Source organism: Sus scrofa, chromosome 1 (assembly GCF_054392235.1).
Source record: "Sus scrofa isolate SSC_HxYL_T2T_F1_AM1 chromosome 1, Sscrofa_HxYL_maternal_Yorkshire_Landrace_v2.0, whole genome shotgun sequence".
Lineage (NCBI taxonomy): Eukaryota > Metazoa > Chordata > Mammalia > Artiodactyla > Suidae > Sus > Sus scrofa.
This window is the reverse complement of record NC_139383.1, coordinates 103709051-103731031: the sequence shown is the minus strand read 5'-3', so window position 1 is coordinate 103731031 and position 21981 is coordinate 103709051. Positions and strand designations below refer to the sequence as shown.

Genomic DNA, 21981 nt, shown 5'->3' with positions numbered 1-21981 from the left:
TTTTTTTCTTTATATGTTAATTGACATTTAACCTTAAGTGTAAGTGTACAGTGTGATAATGTCCTGATGGATTTTGCCATTTGGTTTTAATGTTAGATTGTGTGTAGTCTAATTTTGTTTCCTCATCAAGAGAGAGATGAATCCTTCAGGATGGGAACTATATTTTCTTTTATTATCCCTTATTGCCCAACATGCACTGGGCACATAGTAAAAGCTTAGTAAACATCAGTTAGTAGCTTGATTTCTGAACTGAGGCAAGATAGGAATCCAAGACTACACTGAGCTCCTGGCACAGTATGTGTCAGGCCCAACAGCTCCACATCTTTCCACCCAGTCCTCCTTGCCCAACAATATGTTTCTGATACTAGAGGCAGTAACATGGCACAATGTATGAGATTTCAATTGACAGCTCAACAGAATTCAAGACCCTGGATTCCACACACTTCATGTTCACAGCTCCCTCCATACACCTGTACTCATGCTATTTCACCTACCAGGAAAGCCTCCTGTCCAAATCTGATAATCAAAGGCAACTTCAATTTTTTAAAAAAAATCTGTTCAGATTCTGATCTCCTGGAATACCACGTACAGCTGCACAGGTTGTGCACTACCCAACATCAGAGGCCACAGTTCACATTGCAGCAAGACTGCATCCATCTCTTCTGCTCCCATGGATCTCTGACTTTAAAGGACTTATCATATGAGTTCCCTAATCAAACTTTCAATTAAACAGGAAGGGAATTTTATTTAGCCTCTATTTACTGCTAGAAGCTCCTACTTCCCAGGCCACCTAAGATCTGCCATCATAAATTTAAGCTCATAGACATTATCTCTGTTTTGCCAATTCTGAATGTATGAAATGCAATAGATAGCTTTCATGCTATTTATTGTAATGAATTCCACTTTGAGGAATCAGATGCATTTGACTAGGCCCTTGGGCTTGGCCTTCTATTCAATTTGCTTCTGATTCCTTTGGGCCAAAGTTCCTCCTGGGTCCCACAGCAACTCCACCTCCACATCAACCACCACCTCAAGCCTGCTGAGAAAGGGAATGTATGCTCATCCTCCATCACTCTGCCTCTTCCTCCCTACCTCAACCCAAATGCAAGATCCATGGCTGAATAACACAGTCAGAAGCCTTACTGCTAGGGTCTCAAGTAACTTCTTCTTCTGGAACCCAGACCCATCAGGAGTGCTGAACCCAAGGTCTGTACCAAAGAGCGAGTGCAGAGTGGGATTAGGTCCTCACTGAAGACAGTGAGGATGCAAAGCCTGGCTGGACTTCATGACTTGGAAAAGTCCTAGTTCCAGAGAAAGGTCATGCTATGTTTAGTTTAGGACCTCTCCGAGGTAATTTTTTCTCCTGGGGACAAAGGAATGACTCATGGTCTGAGCAACCTAACCATCGTCCAATCTGGAGACCAGTTGCTCCTATGAACCTCCCCATATCTACATCCCTAGAACCCAAACTCACAGCAGCTCCAAGGGAAAAGGAGGCCATCCCTCACTTTACATATAAGGAAATGAAAGCTTGACGGCTTTCTGTTCTCAGCCAGAGATGTAAAGCAGAGCTAAACTCAAGTCTCTGTTGGCTCCAAAGTAATTTTCTTTTTACCTCATTCTGTGGTCAAATGCTTTATTTTCCTGACCATCCAGAGAATTTACTGCCAAAGCCATCATTTTTCTCCTCGACTACACTGGACTACTCTCTCGAATGTCCACTATTCTGGATAAATAATGCGCCTCCCCAAGGAAAGGGCAAGATTCCTGAGGGCAGGAAGCAGGTCACACCCACAGCATCATCACAGGCCCTCAGACAGGCCCTTGGGTCAGGCCTCTGTCAAATGTCCTGATTTTTAGGCCAAAGCTCCTCTCTTCACATTGCAACATCCATTTCCACAACCACCTCGCATTCAGGGCAGGTTTTGCTCAAAGCAGTTTCTTGGTATATTTTTATAGAACTTGGCCCAATTCAAATAAGCAAGAAGTAGCTTCTGGGTGATCCTACCCTCTGCTTTTCAGGTGAGGTTCTCTGCCCACCTTCTCTGTTCTAACCTGCCTATCTTTCCCTATAAATGTCCCTTCTTGACTCTTTCCGCCCTTGCCTCAACTATAGGTCACATTCACAGGCCCCCTTCTGCCTCCATCTCCCATTAGGCTGGGGTTTCAGGAGGGCAAGAGCCCTTGTCCTTACTCATTACAGTATTTCTGGGCTATTGGACTTGTTAAATTTAGCACGTGATCAGGGATGTTTAAGAACTCAATACAGGAACTGGACCAAAGGACTTACAAGGCTGGTCTGGCAGACAGGGCCACCAGAACTATTCTAACACCGCTGTATGCAGATTTGGGGCCCTACATTGATCTGTGAGCAGAAAACCCACCAGGGTCCCCATGTCCAGAAACAGATGTGGTCTATTAGGGTATCATTTCTCAGAGGACCCCTAGATTATGACTCAAGACCCGCATCTGCCGAGCCCTGAACAGTGTCTGGCATTCTCTGCAGAATGACTATGTGTTTGTGGAATAAATTAATTACTGAATTCAAACTGGATCCATTCCCACATACTCCCTCTTTCCTCAGAAGGCAAAGCTGTGTTAAGTTTCCCTTTTTAATGATTGGCAAAGTCGCAGAAATTTAGAGCCTGATGGAGATGGGAAGCTGGTTCCAATTTCTCATTTACAGATGGGAACACCGAGGTCCAAGATCTCACAGAAGGCCTCCTACTCTCAGTCTAGCACACGTTCGACTCTGTCACACTGTCACACTTTGCAGGAAATTCAGAAGCCTGTGAGGCCTATGGGGGAGCCGCAAACCTCTTGGCTTCTTTCTTTCCTTCCATCTCTGTCCAGCATTTGTCTCTCGATAGTGAAGATAGTTTCCTCCAGGAAAGAGGTGGGGAAAAAGCATATCTCCTTCCCAGGTAGGAGCCAGAAGCTTTTCTGTCCTCTGCCATTGTCATCATACAGTGTCTTCCGATGGTAATGCCTCAGTTGAAAGGAAACAGCCACACTGTAGACTGTTGAACTTGAGTTTTGCTTGACTATGTAGAATATCAGTGGAAAAGGACTCTCCTTTTCCAGAGAAATAGTTTAGTGCCATCTTCCCCTTTTACAGGCTGCCTGCTCTATGGATAACTGACAGTCAAAATGATTCTGTCATTGAAAGAGGCCCAAAGAGACTTCTTAGAGTCACCTACTGTTAATACCACAGAAGCAATGACCTTGGCACCATTCTGGTCCATGGGGCTTTCATACTGCAGAAAACAATCTTGAAACCAGGGAAAGCCTAGGCCTGCTGGAGAGTGGTGTTCCCTGCACTCTAAGGCTCTCCTTCAACCATAAATGCTTAGAAATGCTACCCCATGGCTTGTCATTTTCTAGCTGACATGTTAGAATCATCTCAGCTCACGTTTAGAAATTTGATTTTCAAGGTGTTGGCACAATTGGGGAACAGGTATCAATGGTGCCACAGAAGAAGCAACCAATCTGAGTCCAGGAATAGGTGTCCGCCAAGGACACCAATGGAGCCTTTGGGGTACCATTCAAGTGGATGGCACACTGTGCCAGGTCATTGTGCAAAAATATCTCAAACACAGTGATGGGGGGAGAAAAATGTAGTGTTCATTTAATAAAATAATTCACTCACAATGGCTTAAGAGACCACTTCCTCTTGCTCAGTTGTGTTCTATAGAAATCAAGGAGCACTGAAAAATCAATCAGAATTCTAGCCAAACCATAGATATTCAAAGGAATCTTGTATATAAAATGACTGAATTTGAAAAAAAAAATGAATGTATTCAAGCATTTTTAGGAATGAGACCACTATCATTCCTAAAAATGATATGGGATAGGGCATAACTTCTGCAGGTGTGTGTGTATGTTGTGTGTGCCATGGTGAAGGAGGAGTGGAGGGATGGAGGCAAAGAGCAATGTGTGTAGAGGCTCAGGCAGAGGTTTCCTCCCCAGAGCCCCAGGGCAACACTGCCCTGCACCCTCCATGCCTCCCAGAGTCCTGACCTCCACAAGCCCTGGGAATGGTGATGGAGCAGCTGCTCAGGCCACTAGTCAGATACACCTGGGCCTCCAGGCTCATTTCTGTAAGGAACAAGATCAATTTGTTATTCTCCAGTGAATCAGGGTGCTGTCTTGCTCAGAAAAGCCACCATACCAGACAACAGAGCATGAAAAAAACAACGACCTCACTGCCTGTACCAGCGCTTGGGCCAGCCACCTTCTGAATTCCCATCCATATTGGGACCCCCCACCAACAGACTGTGGTTGGAGGACTCTTGCAGACACTGAGTCACAACCAGTTTGTACCTTCATCTAGCGCAGGTGCTATGGTGTTGCTTTAATCCTCCTTGTGGTAGAGGGAAGAAAGATGGGAGCTGACATTTAGTGTCACTGCAAAGGTTTAACTGCAACTTTAGATAAAATTACTTTCTGTCCCCATATTTCCTAGGTCTGTTGGAATCTTCAACAGTCATGGCAAACACTGTATTCCAAAAATACAAGTTCTACTTGGTAACGAGTCCTCCACCCCTAGGTGGGTAGATGGCAGTCATAGTCACATGACAGTACAGTGGGAGGATGGAAGATAATGTCTGGGAAACCCATAATTGGGTTTTTTTTGTGTTTTTTTTTTTTTTTTTTTGTTCAGCCAGCACAAATATTTCACCATTTTCATCGGTGTCTCCTTCTTTTTGCAGAGCATGTGAGGTGATGCCGTAAGTACATACATGAAATAGTACGTGCTCATGTGTAAGTGTGAACATGTGTGTATGCATGCATCTGTGTATTTACTGAAACATCTCAGCCTGGAGGAGTGTTCAGAAAGTGATGGAGCTAGATAGGTTGCAGCCTGGCAAAATCTCTTGCTAGACTGGTTTTGTCACTTCACAGGAAATGAATTATGTTTTCAAAGAACTGCAAATTTAAGTTCTGGTCTAAAGTTGTCTGTAAAAGACCCAAACAGAATAAGCCATCAGATTATTTTCAAAAAATCTGGGTTCAAGTCCTAGCTCTGAGGGGAGCACCCAGACATTTCCTTTCTTGGGGTTTCTAACCTGTGAGATAAGAAAAATGGACATTGGCAGGCTTCCGGACCCCTCTCAGCGTTTTTTGAAATTTATATAGCTCTCCCCAGAAAATGCACATATTCTTATCTGAATACAAGTCTTTATGACGTTCCAAGGGATTTGTCACCTAAAGCCTCCTCCTAGATTAGGCTGATGTCCAGTGTCCCTTCAGGCTTTAAAACCCTCTTCCTCATATTTCTGATCAAGAAATCGGTGCCTGTGGGTGCCCATTTCAAACTCTCTTTTCCTAATTCTCTCAACACAGTGATCTACCTGTAAAGTTCCATTAAGCTCTAAAGCTCTATAACACTGTTTCCCAAATCCAAATGAGCATAATAGTCAAGAAGCAAAAACTATTACAATTAAGGCTTCCAATCCTTAAATCAAATATCATTCACTCAGTTGTGGCAGTGACTATCAAGAAAGCCTTGGGAATTAACCGCTCCCATGTGACTCAGTGTTTTTTTGTTTGTTTGGGGGGTAGTCTTATACCAGAAATGTGCTTGAATCTGATTGTGGATGGACATCAGAGAAACCGTGAAGACAGGGGTGCATTTCTTATGCCTAATATTACAAAGTTACACTCTCTCCATCTTTATAAAGGGTTTTGAGTACACTTTCCATTTCCTTCCATTAACATTACATAATCTGAGAATTTAGAAGGTACCTCAGGCATTGTCTAGTTCACAATCTCCATGGCAGACAAAGGCTCAGAGAGTGAAAACTCACCAGCTGGAATGGGATTCAAACTCAATTCTATCAACTCTCAAATCTTGATTTTTTTTTTTCCTTGTCCTTTGCTACCTATTTCAGAGGCCACACAGAGGAAATAAAGCAGATCGAATATGTGTTGGGAGGGCAGGGAAGGTGGGGATATTTTGTGAAATGAAGAAAAGGGTACCCATGGATAAGACCTCTCCTGCTGCTTTTCTTTCCAACAAATGTAGTGAGATAAAAGCCATTAAACCCGTGGGGACCTGTACAAATGGGGGAGAAAATAAAATGTGCTGGGAGGCTCTGAGGCCAATTTCCCTTTTGCAGGGCAGATGGGAACCTGGAAGGCTGGGTCAGTCCCAACACTGGAGATTCTGACAGGGCGTAAGGATGCTGCTTTCTGCATCAGATTCATTCCTGAAAAGGATTATTCTGAGCATTTCTATTTTATAACCTGCTTATTATCCACTGACCCATAGGCTCCAGAGATATTCATGCCCATTTTGGACAGATCTTCTGTGAATCATGCCTCTTAACACTTAGGTTTGAGTTGTCTCCACTCCACCCACCACTCAGCTCCCCTCCCCCACTTTTGGACACCTGGGTAATGAGAGACAAAGCTTTTTTTCAAAGGAACAATATTATCTGTGAGACTTTATTAAGGAAAAAGTTGTTTGACAGTGCGTCTTCCCTAGATCCAGCAAAATGCTGAAGGTCATGGGTAACCCCTGGACCTAGTTGTGATGGGCCAGTTCCCCTCTATCCATTTCCCAAGACAGTTCCAAGAAGTGCTTCTAGATGGCAAATTGATTTTTCTTTTAAAGTCCAAAATAAGGAATCACACAAATACATTACTCTTCTCTGAGACAGGTAAGTCCAGGCTAGAGGACAGGGGTTATACATATTTATGGAATTAATTTTTTGAACATTTGTTTCTTCCTGGATCTGCCCTTGTATGAGAATGAAGAGAAATCTTGGGTTTCCAGGGTTATCTAATTGCAGTGTTGATGTGTGCATATGTATAAATGAATCAGTTGGTTGTACAGCAGAAATTATCATAACATTGTAAATCAACTAAACTTCTATAAAACTTTAAAATGCAAAAGAAAAAAAAGAAATGTTACCTATATTCATTCCAATGTTCCTCATATAACCCTTCAAAAAAAAATCTAGTTTCTCAAACTCCTGCTGCATCCTCCCTTCTGTCACCATCAGAACCTTCTAGTACCTCAATAAATAAGCATGGTACTCTCACTGGGGCCAGTGGAAATGTGGAAATGTTCATGCCAAAAAATTGTCCTTCAGGATTCTGCCGCCAAAAACTAAAACCCAGAAGCAACCAGCACTGCTGGATGTGAAATTTCACTGCAGGGCACCTATTCCTACTTTGTGTGGGACATGCATCCTATTGATGTTTAGGATGGGGAAGCAAAGGATTTGTACCAACTCTCTCTTACTCACAAAAATTTGGTTGATGGTAAGTTTTGTTTTTTTGTTCTGAAAAGGTTTCTTCTTCAGTTCGTTTCTGGAACTTCTTCCCTGGCCTGACTACCGTGAGTGCTCAGGGGTCAGCAAAATCATGCTAAGATTAGCTTGGGTCTGGAGTTCCCATTGTGGCACAGCAGAAATGAATCAGACTAGGAAACATGAGGTTACGGGTTCGATCCCTGGCCTCGCTCAGTGGGTTAAGGACCCAGTGTTGCCGTGAGCTGTGGTATAGGTCACAGACACAGCTCGGATCTGGTGTTGCTGTGTCTGTGGTGTAGGGCGGCAACTGTAGCTCCGATTAGACCCCTATCCTGGGAACCTCCATATGCTGTGGGTGCGGCCCTAAAAAAGACAAAAGACAAAAGAAAAAAAAAAAAAAAAAGATTAGCTTGGGTCAAACACAGTTAGAAGGGAAATAACTCTAGAAGGGAAATGGGTTTTCCCTCCTGCTGATTCTCCACACGTCCCACCATATGTCCCATGAAAGAGGATCTCTTCTGGGACCCCTGAGAGTGTCCTTCCTGCTTTCCGGTTAACACCGGTTCTGGCATTCTTCTTAGAATGATGCTCAGTTTCTCTTCACAAATTTCATCCAGCAGATTCTTATCAGTCTCCCCTCTGAAGGCTTTCTGAGCTACCCTGGTTGACCCTCAACTTCTCTGACTCTGCAATCATTGCCTCAAATAAAACCTAATTGGTAAGTGGTAACTTTTTTTTTTTTTTTTTTAATCTTTTTGCCTTTTCTAGGGCTGCTCCTGCAGCACATGGAGGTTCCCAGGCTAGGGGTCGAATCAGAGCTGCCAGCCTACACCAGAGACACAGCAACTCAGGATCCGAGCCATGTATGCAACCTACACCACAGCTCACGGCAACGCCAGATCCTTAACCCACTGAGCAAGGGCAGGGATCGAACCCACAACCTCACGGTTCCTAGTTGGATTCGTTAACCACTGAGCCACAACGGGAACTCTGGCAAGTGGCAAATTTCAACTGAACTAGTAAATCTTGAAAATGAATGACACGAGGATGATAAGTAACAAGTATTGGTAAGGATACAGAGAAAAGAGAACCTCATGCTGTTGGTGGGAATGTTTATGGGTACAGCCATTCTGGAAAAAAGAATGGAGATTCCTCAAGAAACTGCAAATCAAACTATCACACAATCTAACTATTTCACTTCTGGGTATTTACCCAAAGAAAATAGAAATACTAATTAGAAAAGATATATGTGCCCCTATGTTCACTGCAGCATAAGGTACAACAGCCAAAATATGGAAGCAACCTAGATGCTGATCAATAGATGAATGGATAAAGACGATGTGATATATATATTACACTATAATATAAACCCACCTGATGGAATATTACTCAGCCATAAAAAGGAATGGAATCTTTCCATTTACTTATGCTAAGTAAAACAAGTCAAATAGAGGACAAATATTATCAGATCTCATTTATATGTGGAATCTAAAAAACAAACAAATGACCAAACAAAATAGAATGAAAACAGACTCAGAGATACAGAGAACAAACTGGTAGTTTCCAGAGAGAAGCAAGGTGGGAGAATGGGTGAGATAGTTGAAGGGATTTAAGAGGTACAAATTTTCAGTTATGAAATAAGTAATTCACAGGGATGTAATGTCTAGCATACGGAATGTGGTCAATAATACTGTAATAACTTTGTATGGAGACAGATGGTTACTAGACTTAATGTGGAGATCATTTTGTGATGTATTTAAATGCTGAATCACTATGTTGTACACCTGAAACTAACGTTGTACATCAACTGTATTTTGATAAAAAAAAGAAAGAAAGAAAGAAGAAAGAAGAAAGAAAGAGAAAGAAAGAAAGAAAGAAAGAAAGAAAGAAAGAAAGAAAGAAAGAAAGAAAGAAAGAAGGAAAGAAAATGAATGACAAATGGACACACTCTCCACTCAGATGCTCATGGGCTAGTGGGAGACAAACATAGAAACAATTTTAAAGAAATGTAGGAGTTCCCGTCGTGGCGCAGTGGTTAACGAATCCGACTAGGAACCATGAGGTTGCGGGTTCGGTCCCTGCCCTTGCTCAGTGGGTTAACGATCCGGTGTTGCCGTGAGCTGTGGTGTAGGTTGCAGACGCGGCTCGGATCCCGCGTTGCTGTGGCTCTGGCGTAGGCCAGTGGCTACAGCTCCGATTAGACCCCTAGCCTGGGAACCTCCATATGCCGCAGGAGCGGCCCAAAGAAATAGCAAAAAGACAAAAAAAAAGAAAAGAAAAAAGAAAAAAGAAATGTAAAGGCAGTTGTATCAGTTAAGGTCTTAATAGGAAACAGATGGCATACTCAAATCAGGAGAGTTAAGAAGAATTAATTTACAACTGTGTGGATGGATGTAAGGGAAGCCCAAGGAGTGATTGTTGGAGAAACTGTTAGTATCTTTAGACTTTAAGTACAGAGAAGGAGCAGGTATTAGAACCATAAGAACCTCCACAGGCTTGCTAGGTTTTCAGAGTCTTCTAGTCTACATTCTGTCACTGGAAACATCTTTCTAAGGGGAAGATCTGAGGATCGCACTTCCTTATTTCTAAGCTCTGATGGCTTCTATTTGTCCTGAGGATGAAGACCAAACTCCTTGGTTTGCTCTTGCAGGCTCTTCAGCATCAGGATCCAAGCACCATTGTGCACCTTGCCACTTTCCCCTGCAGTGCTACCATCCTCTTTACCATCATACCCTAGCTGGAAAGGAAAGCCCCCTTTAACTAACCAAGGCCCATATGTCCCTCAAGATTCAACCCAAATACCTATTTCCTTTGGGCCTTGCCTAACCTTCCTGAGTAAGGGTACTTAGTTCCTTCAGCCTCTGAGTGTGTATCTCCAGAATCTCTGATGAGTGCCAAAAAAGGTGACAGCTGAAGAGGGTCTGAGTTTAAGCAGAGACGAAGGGACAGGGGCCAATGAGATATGTATTCTGTGTCTTACACTTGGACTTCTTCCACATCACCATGTGGTCATGTCCCAGAGGACCCATTTCTTCTCTTTTGTAATCAGAAGGTCAAGATAATTCAGGGAAGATTCAGAAATAACATTTGTTGCTGCCAAAAATAGTTACATCCACACACACACACACACACACACACACATACACACACACAGATATGGAAAACAAATTAATATAGTGAGGATAACTCAATGAGAAGAAATAATAATAACAATAGTAGTTATTTAGAATCCTCTTCTGGGGGGCTGGCCTGACCTCATGCCTTTGGGTTTAAGGGGCCCCTGAGGCCCTAGAGAGTGTGGGTTCCAGCAGAAGTACTATGCAGGACATCCTAAAGGAGCAATAAAAATCCTTTAGAAACAAGTGATCCTACTAGTTCCCCAGCATCAGGAATAATTGAAAAATTAAGCAAGGAGGCATAAACGGCCTTCAGCAAATAAATTCACATGATAAAATGTTGACTGGCCCAGGGGATTCTATGTTATTACCATTTGGGGGTTTCTTTGGCTTTCAAAGTTAAAGTGAAACTGCCAAGTACTCTTGGCTTGAAACATTTGAAAACAAAACAAAACAAAACAAAACAAAAAAGTCACCAAATATGAATGGAAATGTCTCTATGATAGTGCATGGATAATTTAAGATAAGATAGAAAAGGTTCCATGATTCTAAATTGAGTAAAACAAATTTAAAATGCTTCTTGGTAGAGAAGCTACTACTAACATCATAACAGAAAACAACAAAAATAAACTCAAGATGGAAAAATAGAATTGGTGGACATAAAATTTAGTTCTATACCATTAACGTATAATCAAGAAAGAAACTACATGTAAGAGCTATAAAATATGGTTTTAATACATACTGTTCCCTGTGCCCTGAGCCCTGATCAGTCTCAGCTTGCATTATGTTGCCAAGACTGTGCTATGCAAAAGTGTTGTCACAGGAAACATATAAGATTCCGGTCCTTGCCTTACAGAACTCACAGCATAGTTAGAAAGTGAAAACTAACACACTCAAAACATTTTTGTGCCCAGTTGTGTACTGGCTGCCTAGGGCTTACTGTGAGTGCTAATGGAAGCCCCAGATGGAAGCTGCCAGTTGGGGCTGGGTAAAATGCAAGGATGAGTTAGACATAAGAAGATGGGAAGACATGGCTGAGGTGGCAAGGAGGAAGGAAACTGAGTCTTCCCACCATAAGGTGCTGCATTAAAGCACCACTGCCAGAAGAGAAGCTTCCTGTCATGAGCATAGATCTATGGTACAAAACAAAACTCAGTGGGAAGATGCAGGCTTGTTTTAACCATGTCTAGAGTTTAGGTGTTATTAGTAGTCACATAGGTGGGAATATCCCAACAAACTGGGATGTAAATACCCTTAGATGGATACATAGAGATCTTTGTGAGATCAGAGATTAAGACATAGAGAAAGAGAGACAGACATAGAGACAGAGACAGAGAGTACTTAGAATTAACCTACAGAGACAGAGAGTACTTAGAATTAACCTTTCCTCAAAAGACAGCAGAAGGAAATAGCATTATATTAAAACTCAGACATAATGCATCAGCAAGGGACAGGCTTTTGTGATCATCCCTGATAGACAGTGCCAGCGGAAGAAGACAGATTCACAGGCTTTAAGAAAAAACAAAAACAGTGTTTGAAAGGTATACATAAGGGAAAAGAATCTTAAAAAATGAGGTTCTCTTGCTTTTCTCTACAGATAGATCAGTTTTCCTTCCACAGTTTAATTTTTCTTCTTAGTCCTCCAATGTGGCATTTTCCTCATTTAACATTCTGCATGTGGATAGACATGATACTTTAGAATAATGGAAATGTCAAGAAGTGTGTAATGGGGCGAAGAGGAAGCTGAGGTCTGGGGCATGATTGAGACTGTCCAGCATTCTCAGGTCAAGCCTGGAAGACCTGCCAGCCTGTTGCTCTGGCATCTAGTTCAAACACTTACACTTTAGTGGAGAAGAATGATGGAGGAGGAGCATGCCTCCCCACGACAGACTGCCTTATCTAGTTGATCTTAACAAGTGGAGTCAGTGTTCGGGTATCTCATCTGTTGAACTAGCTAGGACAGTTTCTTTTGGATTCCCAAACCCTAGATGTTCTAAACCCTCCAATATCAGAGCTGAGCTCAGGACATTCGCTGAGGCTATGGGGAAACCCAGAAGACAGCACCTACCTTCAAGAGACAGGCGATCCAACTCAGAAGAAAAAGTAAAGGCTTGAAATGAAGAAAGAACAGCTCAACAGACTATGTAAATGTAGAACAAGTGGTAAGAACAAGAGAACATCATAAAAGTTAAAGAAAGGATATTCCAAGATCGGGGCGCCTCTTAAGAAGTCCAAAATGACCTTGGGAAGGAGCCAAGGGTGAATGTGAGGAACAAACTGAAGAATTTGTAGATTGTGAGATGAAGAAGTGTCAGCACACACACCTGCATGCGTGCATGTGCACGTGCACACTCCCCATATGCGTGTGTGCACGCACACACACACATACCCCTACACCTACACACATGCACACACAGAGCCCCAGTGACCCCTATGGGTGCCTGGTAATTGTTAGACACACAAAGCAAGTCAACTCCTCAGGTGCATGGCAGGGAGGCATGGAACAGGCTCCTCTACATGGTTTCAATGTCACCTTTATTTTTTTTCTTTTTTGGCCATGTCCACGGCATGCGGAACTGAACCACAGCAGTGACCAAAGCCAGTGACAGCTTGGATCCTTAACCTGCTGCATCATGTGGGAACTCCTCAATGTCAACTTGTAGAATGCTAAACATACTCCTATCAATTTCATCACTTGAGGCCTTAAGGGATTTTCATCTTCAAAGACTTCCTATACTTTAAAATCCCTAAAGACAGGAAATTTCCTATATTAGTTGTCCTCAAACTTCAGTTCTGTGGGCAGAGGCTGGAGACTTAAACAGCAGTCTTCGGAGAGGACAGTGTCCAAGAGCTACAGGTCACACATTGCTTCCTCCAGGGAAGACCAGATTCTGGAGCAGCCTTGTGCCAAAGCCCCAGCAAAAAGATTTCCAGTCAGTAGTTATGTCTCAATTATGTCTTAGCTATGTCTCTCCCAGGAAAAGCAAGTCAGGCAGATGGATAAGTGGCAAGGCCTGGAGAAAGAAGCCCAGGCTTCTGCATCGACCACAGAAGAACATCACACACCAAGACTCTGATGATGATGCTCCCTAAGTCAGAGATCACCTCCCAGGCTCAGCTCGGTGTTTTCCCTTGTAAAAGAAGGCTGGATTTAATAGTCTCTGAGGTCCCTTCTTTTTAAATATTCTTTTTCACATTATTTTTCATTATAGTTTGCCACAGGATATTGAATATAGTTTTCTGTGCTATACAGTAGGATCTTATTGTTTATCCATCCTATATATAATAGTTTGCCTCTGTTTATCCCAAACTCCCAATCCTTCCCTCCCTCACCGCCCCCTCTTGGCAACCACAAATCTGTTCCCTATGTCTATGAGTCTGTTTCTATGTCATAGATAAGTTGATTTGTATCAGATTTTAGATTCCACATATAAGTGATATCATATGCTGAGGTCCATTCAAATACTTAAATTCTGTGTTTCTGTGTTTGGGACAAATTGAATCATGGTTATGGGCTTCTTTCCTAACAGTGGCTAGAACTTCAGATTCTCTCACAGACCATGAAAGTTATAAAAATAATCTGAGATCCATTAGTAAAAATACTAATTTTTTTCAAGGTACCTATTTCCTTGGTGGAAAAAAATCCAAGATACAAAAGCCAGTCCTTACACAATCATTTAGCCACAGCTGCTTTTGAACAGCTCTCTTACCCCAATATTCTTCCAAAGGCTCTCTACTGACTCTACAGTTCAACTTATAAAAATGCATTTTATACATCTCTTCAGGGACATATCTAGGTACACCTGTTTTGAAGCAGAGTCAATCCCACAAGGAAGAATTTACAACATTTTGAATGAGGCTTATTAACATCTTCTGATATCAAGATGGCCCAAGCCAACCTATGCACTCTCCCCTTTCTTCCTCACAACACACTGCCACCCAAACTTACATGAACATGTGAGATCTGTCCATTCAATTCCATACCAGCTTGGTCCATTTTCTTGGTTTCAAGCATCTCTAGTTCTTCAAAATGGTGCCTATCTGGGCAACTGGTTTGCCATGAGGTGAAGACAAGTTACTTAGCCTAGATTCTAACTCTTTTCTTTTCTTGAGTAGCTACTTAGTCAAAGAATGTTGCATGGAAAGGAAAAGGGAAAAAAAAAAAAAAAAAAAAAAACTATTCCAGTAACATGATGCCATTTTTCCATGTACTTCTGTCATTTTCCAACAAAATGTGAGAAGACATCACTACTTAAGGAAAACATATATAATTATCTAAACATACGAAGAGTTTTCTCCCTGAAAAACAGTTAATTACACCTACGATATGAGGAGGCTCCTTTGAATGAATATACTCTGTTTAGATGTGGTGGATAAAATGAAGCAGTAAAGAGAGAAAAAAATAAAAGAAGGTAAAGAATGAAAAAAAATAGGCAAAGAGGTGAGGAGGAAAGTAGTCAGAGAAGGAAACATTAGGAGAATTCAAGAATGTTACTAAAACATTGCCCAACTCCAACTCAGATGCTGTCCTGAGGACATAAGAGCACCAACTATATTTAGCTCCCATGTAACTCAAGCTACCAGTGTTCTGCTGGGGCAGCTGCCACACAGTCCTGAGGAGACATTTCACTACCCTCCCAGGAACAGCCGTGTCAAGGGCCTGGGCCTTCACAGCTGAGTCTGCTGTGTTTATACACAAGAGAGCAGCATTTGGGATGTTACTGACAGGACTGTTCACATAGTCTGCTGGTCTGCTGCACCAGGAAAGCATTTACAGAAGCCCAAGCTCAGGACTCTTCGTGCCAAGAAATGCCCCTTAGCCCACCTCTGCAAGAAGATATCAGCCCTTACCTTGTGGGGTGTGTTTTCTCCTAAAACCTTCCCTGATCTTCTGGTCTTCTACTCCACAGAGGGTTCTGTGCTTTGGAAGAATACTCTCCAATATCTCCAAGCATCCCCAGAGCCAGCCACCCCATAGAGATACCTGCAGGTTTCCTCTGATGCCAGAGGAACGTGGCAGCCTTCTACTGAAAAAAAAAAAAAAAAAGGTCTGGCTATGAAAGGGTTGGCGGGTTACCAACCTGAACACCCTGTGCAAGAAATGAAAACCCTGGCTCCACACAGGAGAAGTGCTAAGGCTGGGAATAGTTTAGAAAATCAACAGTGCTTGACCTGAATATTAAGTAATTATGAGTCATTGTTCTGGGTAAGGCATCCTAGTTGAATTCTGGGGGACAAAATCACACATAAGCATTCCTTTTCCTCTCAAGGAGATTCAGTTATGATTTGTGCATAACAACAACTCTACAAGGTGGCCTAGGGAACAGATGAAGGGGCTCCAGAAAATGCTGAGGGGAGAAGACACAGCTGGGATCTGGGAAGCCTGAGAAGATTTTTCAGAGGAGGAGACTCCTGTCTTGAAAAATGAATAGCCCATTAATAAGCAGAAGGGAAGGCGGAGAGCATTCCAGTTGGGAGAGAGAAAATAAGCAAATATGTCCCTTATTCTTTGGTTGTACACAGTTGGACGTTTTTGTAAAACTAAAGTTCCCAATCCTGTCCCTTGACAAATATCAGTAGATTCCTCATAATTAATTCCTGGGACAAAAGCCATCTGCAAAAAGGTTTTTGCCAAGAAGCAACGTCTTCTTGTAGATAAGCAAGCGTATCTACACACCAGAAGCCCAAAGTCCCTCTCCTGTGAAACAAGACTAGGAAAGGTAAGCGGAAACCAGCATAGAGAGTCTGGGACCTTGGAAGAAGGGCTGCACTCCCACAGTAGGAATAGGATTTAGGAGAGGTGACACTGCCATGGAAAATGAAGGAAGTGCCTGCCCTGGTCTGAACCTTGAAAAGGAGACTCCCTAGAGGATGGCGTGTGCCACTCCTTCTTGACAGAGCAGAGGCCATGAGGAGGCAAGGCCAGCTTACTTTAGCCAGTGTTTACCTACTAGCTGTCTAATTCCTTTAACCCAGACTGGACTGCAGGGCTCAGAGAAGAACATTCTCTCTAGGGTAGGAAATGGGCCATTTCCAGTCTAGATGCTTCCCCCTAAATACATGAATGACTTTACAGGCATGTCTGCCTGGAAAGGTAATAGTTTAACAACCACACTGTGGTTAATGCTCCTTTTGGATTCTGTGTAAACTGAATAAAAGTCCAAAGAACTATTAAAGATGTGTGTTAAATTACCCCCTTTACCATACCTCATGCTTTTTGGATGGCAAGCTCAATAAACAAGCCAAATATTTGGTTTATTTTATTTTTTTTGTCTTTTTGTCTCTTTTAGGGCTCCACCTGCAGCATGTGGAGGTTTCCAGGCTAGAGGTCCAATCAGAGCTGTAGCCACCGGCCTACACCACAGCCACAGCAATGCCAGATCCCAGCCGCATCTTCGATCTACACCACAGCTAATGGCAACGCCAGATCCTAAACCCACTGAGTGAGGCCTGGGACCGAACGCGCATCCTCATGGATGCTAGCTGGATTCATTAACTGCTGAGCCACGACAGGAACACCCTAATATTTGGTTTAAAAGAAAAAGTAGAATACAACCAAACATGCAGGATGACTTGAACATGGACAGTCCCATTGCTGAGAAACACAGGCACATTAGCACATGCACACACACACAAACACGCACGTGCGAGCACACACATACACACGGACGAGCATGCACGCGTGTGCACACACACACATACACACACTGGTGACAAAAGCAAGACTTCTGCTGCTGAGCATGGCTGTGCAGTGACAGAACTCATGTCACATTCACCTGGACAAATCCCCAAATGTCAAGTAATGGCTGTCAGGTAATTATTTTCTTCTGCCTCCAAAACATCTCCCAAACCTGATACATTCTACCTATCCCCATCCCCATCCTTCACCCAAACTACCACAATAGCCTCATAATTCCTTTCTGCCTTCCTTTTACCCCTTCTCCCTAGAGGTTCCAGAAAGATCCCTTTACAAGCAAAGCTAATTTTGTCATGTCCCTACTTAGCCCCTTAATGGCCCCCATTGAATTGATGCTAAAGACCCCAGGAATCTTTCTCCTGTCAACAGAGACTGGTGCAGATGTCCCCTCCCTTCCAGCCTCATCTCCTCCTGCAGCCCCTGGTCATTCCATCTGCACAGCACATCCCACTGTGTTGACCTTCCAGATCCTTGGCACTGTCTGAGGCACTCTACCCCCTCTCGGGGCCTTAACACAGAACACTTTCTTTGCCTTCCAGACCTTCATGGCACTTTTGCTTTAGAGTCCCGATCATGTTTGAAACCATTTGTTTACATTTCGATCATCTGATGCCTCTCATCTCTAGGGTTGTTGTGAAGATCAAATCATAGAACGAGTGTGGAAATCCTTAAAGAACCGTAAACAGGATCCTGGTGGAAATCAGAGCTTTTCCATCACTGCTTTTAAGAACTCCCTGCCCTCAAAACAAAATGTAAATGAAACAGCAGTGCTATCACTTTCCCCAAACATCAAAAGCAAATGACTTCCAAAGCAGGTTCCTTTTTATGCTGGGTTAAGACGGTAGCAGGCACAACTTGGTGAATGATTAGCCTTGGGATCTGCGAGCATCAAATAGAAATCCACATCCCTAGGCCATTGGAGCCACTAACACCCGCTTGAGTCTTGACAATCTCCCTGGTGCTGGGACACATTCCCTGGGCCTGGCACACCTGGTTCCAAAAGTGCCAGCAGCCAAGGGAGAGTAAATATTAACTGTGGTAGGGAATAATTAGTCAGCTGTGGATATCTTGCCACAGTTTGCAAGGTACTGACCTGAAAAGGAGCTGAAAAGAAATTAAGAAGATTGGGGTAACCTGCCCACTGGGCTGGCCATATTGCACGTGCCCCATCTCCTCTAACCCTGCTCTCTACCAGCAACCTGACCTCTGTGGGCTGCACATCAAGTGTGGCTTCAGCAAAGGAGGGGCTCCAGCAGGCGGTCACAGGAAGTGAGGCGAGTGAGTTCAGGAGCTGGCTGTGTCCTTTAACCAGAGGCCACAGCTCCATCATGTATTCCCCCAACATAACCACCTCATGCACTCTAGTTGCTCCCCACCTTTAAGACATGTGTACCGGGAAACCGATCCTTCTCACTTCAACTCAAGGGTGAGCATGGTTCTCCTAGGCTGATACGATCTCTGAGATATTCCAGCAACCACTGTGGTTTCCCTACTCTCAGCTCAGTCTGGGAGTGGAGAGACAACACAGCAGGGAGCATCCACACGAGCCAAAAGGTGATGTGAGCAACGAAGGAAGGTGTTCCACAGGAGTCTGCATTTCCATGACCTGAGGTGGCTGTGGGACCAGGAGTCAGGGAGGCGTCGAAGATACCGATGCCTGGGCTGACATCAGAACCAGGCAGGTTTGAGTGGGATGTGAGTAGGAGGTCGGTGGAGGGAATAACTCGTTCCAAGGTCCCCTCACACCTTCTTTCCCTCATACCTGCTGACTCTCACACAATGGGTGGTGGCCCTTCTTTTCACATTTGGTTATTCAAAGCTTTTGCGGGGAACACACTTAGACATTTTAAATGACTTCAGGAATGTGAGATGTTAATCTGTAAATGATAATAAATATGTTACTCAAAACTCTCCCGTATACATAAAAGCTTCTTGGCAGCCCAGACTTTGGCCACAGCGCCTAGTACAATGGCAGAAATACACACAATTGAAGTCCAATAAACATAGTGCAATGGAATGAAATGTCTGTGCCCTCCCCAAATTTCATAGGTTGAAATCCCTAACCTCCAATGTGACGGCACTAGGATAAGAGGTCACTGGGGTGATTAGGTCATGAGGGTGGAGTCCTCATAAATGGAATTAGTGCCCTTATAAAAGGGACCCCAGAGGGCTCTCTTGCTCCCTTCCATCATGTGAGGATACAGCAAGAAGACCAAGTCTGTAACCTGGGAGAAGACCCTCCCAGAACTTGATCTTGCTGGCACCCTTATCCCAGACATCCAGCCTTCAGACCTATGAGAAAAAATTTCTGTTCCATAAGCCACACCATCTATGATATTTTACTATAGCCAAGCTCAAATGCATTTGCAACTGATTGATTGACTGATTGAAGGGGAAAATCCCACAGAGACCTAGCACTGCCAGTGAAGGTAGGTGCATAAAATGAGGTGAGCTGACTTCCAGCTAAGCTGGATGGTGACCTTGGGCAAATTATACTTATCTCCAGATGATGTTTGCTCTGGTCTCAGGCCCTAGGATGGGAGATAAGCTAGAGTTATTTTGGTCTCTGGAATGCCTCAGAGAAGAGCTGGGACAAAAGTGGTGACCTCCATTCCCAGGCTAACATGTTAAATTCAGCCTCCGGTATGGGGTTTCATGCTGCCCAGTCTCACAAATATGTAGCTCATCAGAGATGAGCTGGAGGTTTCCATATAAACCACAGGTACCGTGGTTGAATGCCCTGTGCCTGAAAAATGACGTATTCTCTCCTAAAGAAATAGTGATATTTTAGATTCAGCCATTTTTGTTGTTGTTGTTTGTTTTTGTTTTTTTCCTTTCTTTTCACCTCATGGTATAAGTCTTTTTTTTTATTACTTAATGAATTTTATTACACATTTATAGGTGTACAACAATCGTCATAAACAAATTTTAAGGCATTTCCATCCCAAACTCTCAGTGCATCCCCCCATCCCCCAACCTGTCTCATTTGAAAACCGTAAGTTTTTCAAAGTCTGTGAGTCAGTATCTGTTCTGCAAAGAAGTTCATTGTGTCCTTTTTTAAGATTCCACATGTAAGTGATAGCATTTGATGTTGGTGTCTCATTGTCTGACTGACTTCACTTAGCATGATAATTTCTGGGCCCATTCGTGTTGCTACACCTCATGGTATAAGTTTGATTCATGACTATCTTAGGGGATAACATACCATCTATGCCCCTCCAAGGATCCTTATCTTATGGTTAATGGGCCACCTAGGAGGGTCCTTGAATCTGGATATCAAACACAGCATTTTGTGCCTATGTGTACTTTTCGTAGAAAAAAAAAAAATCGTCCATAGCTTTGAGGTTCATATATGAGTCTTATGTGCTTTTAGCAAAAAAGCACAGGTGTGGATGCACAGATGACAAATCTCAGATGAGATGTGAATGTCTTAGATATGTTCCCAGAAACTAACCCCTGGAGCAGATAATACCCATCCAACCACCATGTGCTGGGGGTTCAGAGAAAGAAAAAATCCTGGGAACTCATAGAAAAATTTCAAGAATAGGATGCCTCATGACTGGAGATGGGATCAAGGGAGGTGGAATGCTAAAGCAAGGAGACACTGGAAATCCCATGCAAAAGTATGCTGATGGATAAAATATGTTGTGTTCTCAAAAAAAAAAAAAAAAAAATTTCCCCTGGCTGCTGTACTAATTGAGCTCTCTCTCGAGTACTCCTGAGGGTCACATACCCTTCCTTCTTCCTGCCTGTCTTCCATTACCCTTAGCATCAGAGTTCCATGGTCAGAAGAAGAACAGGGCTTAGTATCCTGGCTGGTTTGTGGCCCCAGAGAGTGGTTCGTTTTGCCAGAATGCTGGGAGATCCCAGGTCTGTATCTATTACTCGGCCTGGATGGAGAGGGGCTACACCAGGCCACTTCATGGTGGCAGGGGGGAGCAGCAGTGGGGAGCAGCAGTGGGGACAGGGGCGCTGTCTGGGGCTTTTTCCTGAGGGTAACAGAGAAAGCATGACAGTCCTAAGATTACTGCCAAATGGATCTCATTAATGATCTTAAGGTAAATTTGAAGCATATAGTGACAGAGTGGAAGTTACACCATATACAGTTATACATGCATGTGAGAAAACATAAACACAGCCATCTATAAACTGAGTTATAACTTATATCATAAATGCCATTATCCAAAAGTTTAAACATATGTGAGCCAACTCATAGCAAATTTGCTGACATATGGCATTGAAACCAATATGTCAGCACTTATAAATAAGAAATCATCTATACAAATAAAGCCAACCACATTTCCCTCTTTACATTTAGGCCACAAATGAGACCACCACTGGGCATCTCTGGTTAAGCATTAACACACATCAGGATTTACCTGTAACTCTTTTGTTAAGGTGCGGTGCCCCAGCTAATTAATACATCACTGGCAGATCAAGTTCAGTGAACAATGTTGAGCAAGTGCATTACCCTCTTTGAGGTGAGAGGAAGTCCAGAAGAAAAGGACAGGGGAGGAGAAAGAGGGAGAGATGGAAGAAATGATCATTTTGCCACTGTAGAGCATCCCCCAGTTTATAAAAGTGTGGTGTTGTGTGTGTGTGTGTGTGTGTGTGTGTGTGTGTGTGTGTGTGTTGATTGAACCCTGAAATCATGTCACTGAAAGAGTAAAAGTGGTTCAAACAAGCAAAGCCTACATTTAGGAAGGCTATAACAAGTGCTTTCTGCTGTCTGTAGGACTGGAGACTGACTACAGGTAGAGACACTGCTGATGGCAGTCACACTGGGCCTTGAATTCCTCATCTGCAATATGAGAGGAGTGCAGGAGATTCCTGGTTCTCACCTCCTGCTGCAATGAGAATCACATGAAGAACTGCTAAAAAATACAGATCCTGGGGCCCTACCCCA

General features: G+C 43.2%; 1 protein-coding gene and 1 long non-coding RNA gene across 7 annotated transcripts in view; one reads left to right on the top strand and one right to left on the bottom strand.

Moving 5' to 3' along the window:
* The window catches only part of SETBP1 (SET binding protein 1), a 370608-nt gene that overhangs the window by 234000 nt on the left and 114627 nt on the right, over nucleotides 1-21981 (bottom strand). The window lies entirely within an intron of this gene.
* On the top strand, nucleotides 4628-9489 carry LOC146406264 (uncharacterized). Its single transcript, XR_014808106.1, has 2 exons — nucleotides 4628-7453; nucleotides 8218-9489. It is a non-coding gene; the product is annotated as an uncharacterized LOC146406264 (long non-coding RNA).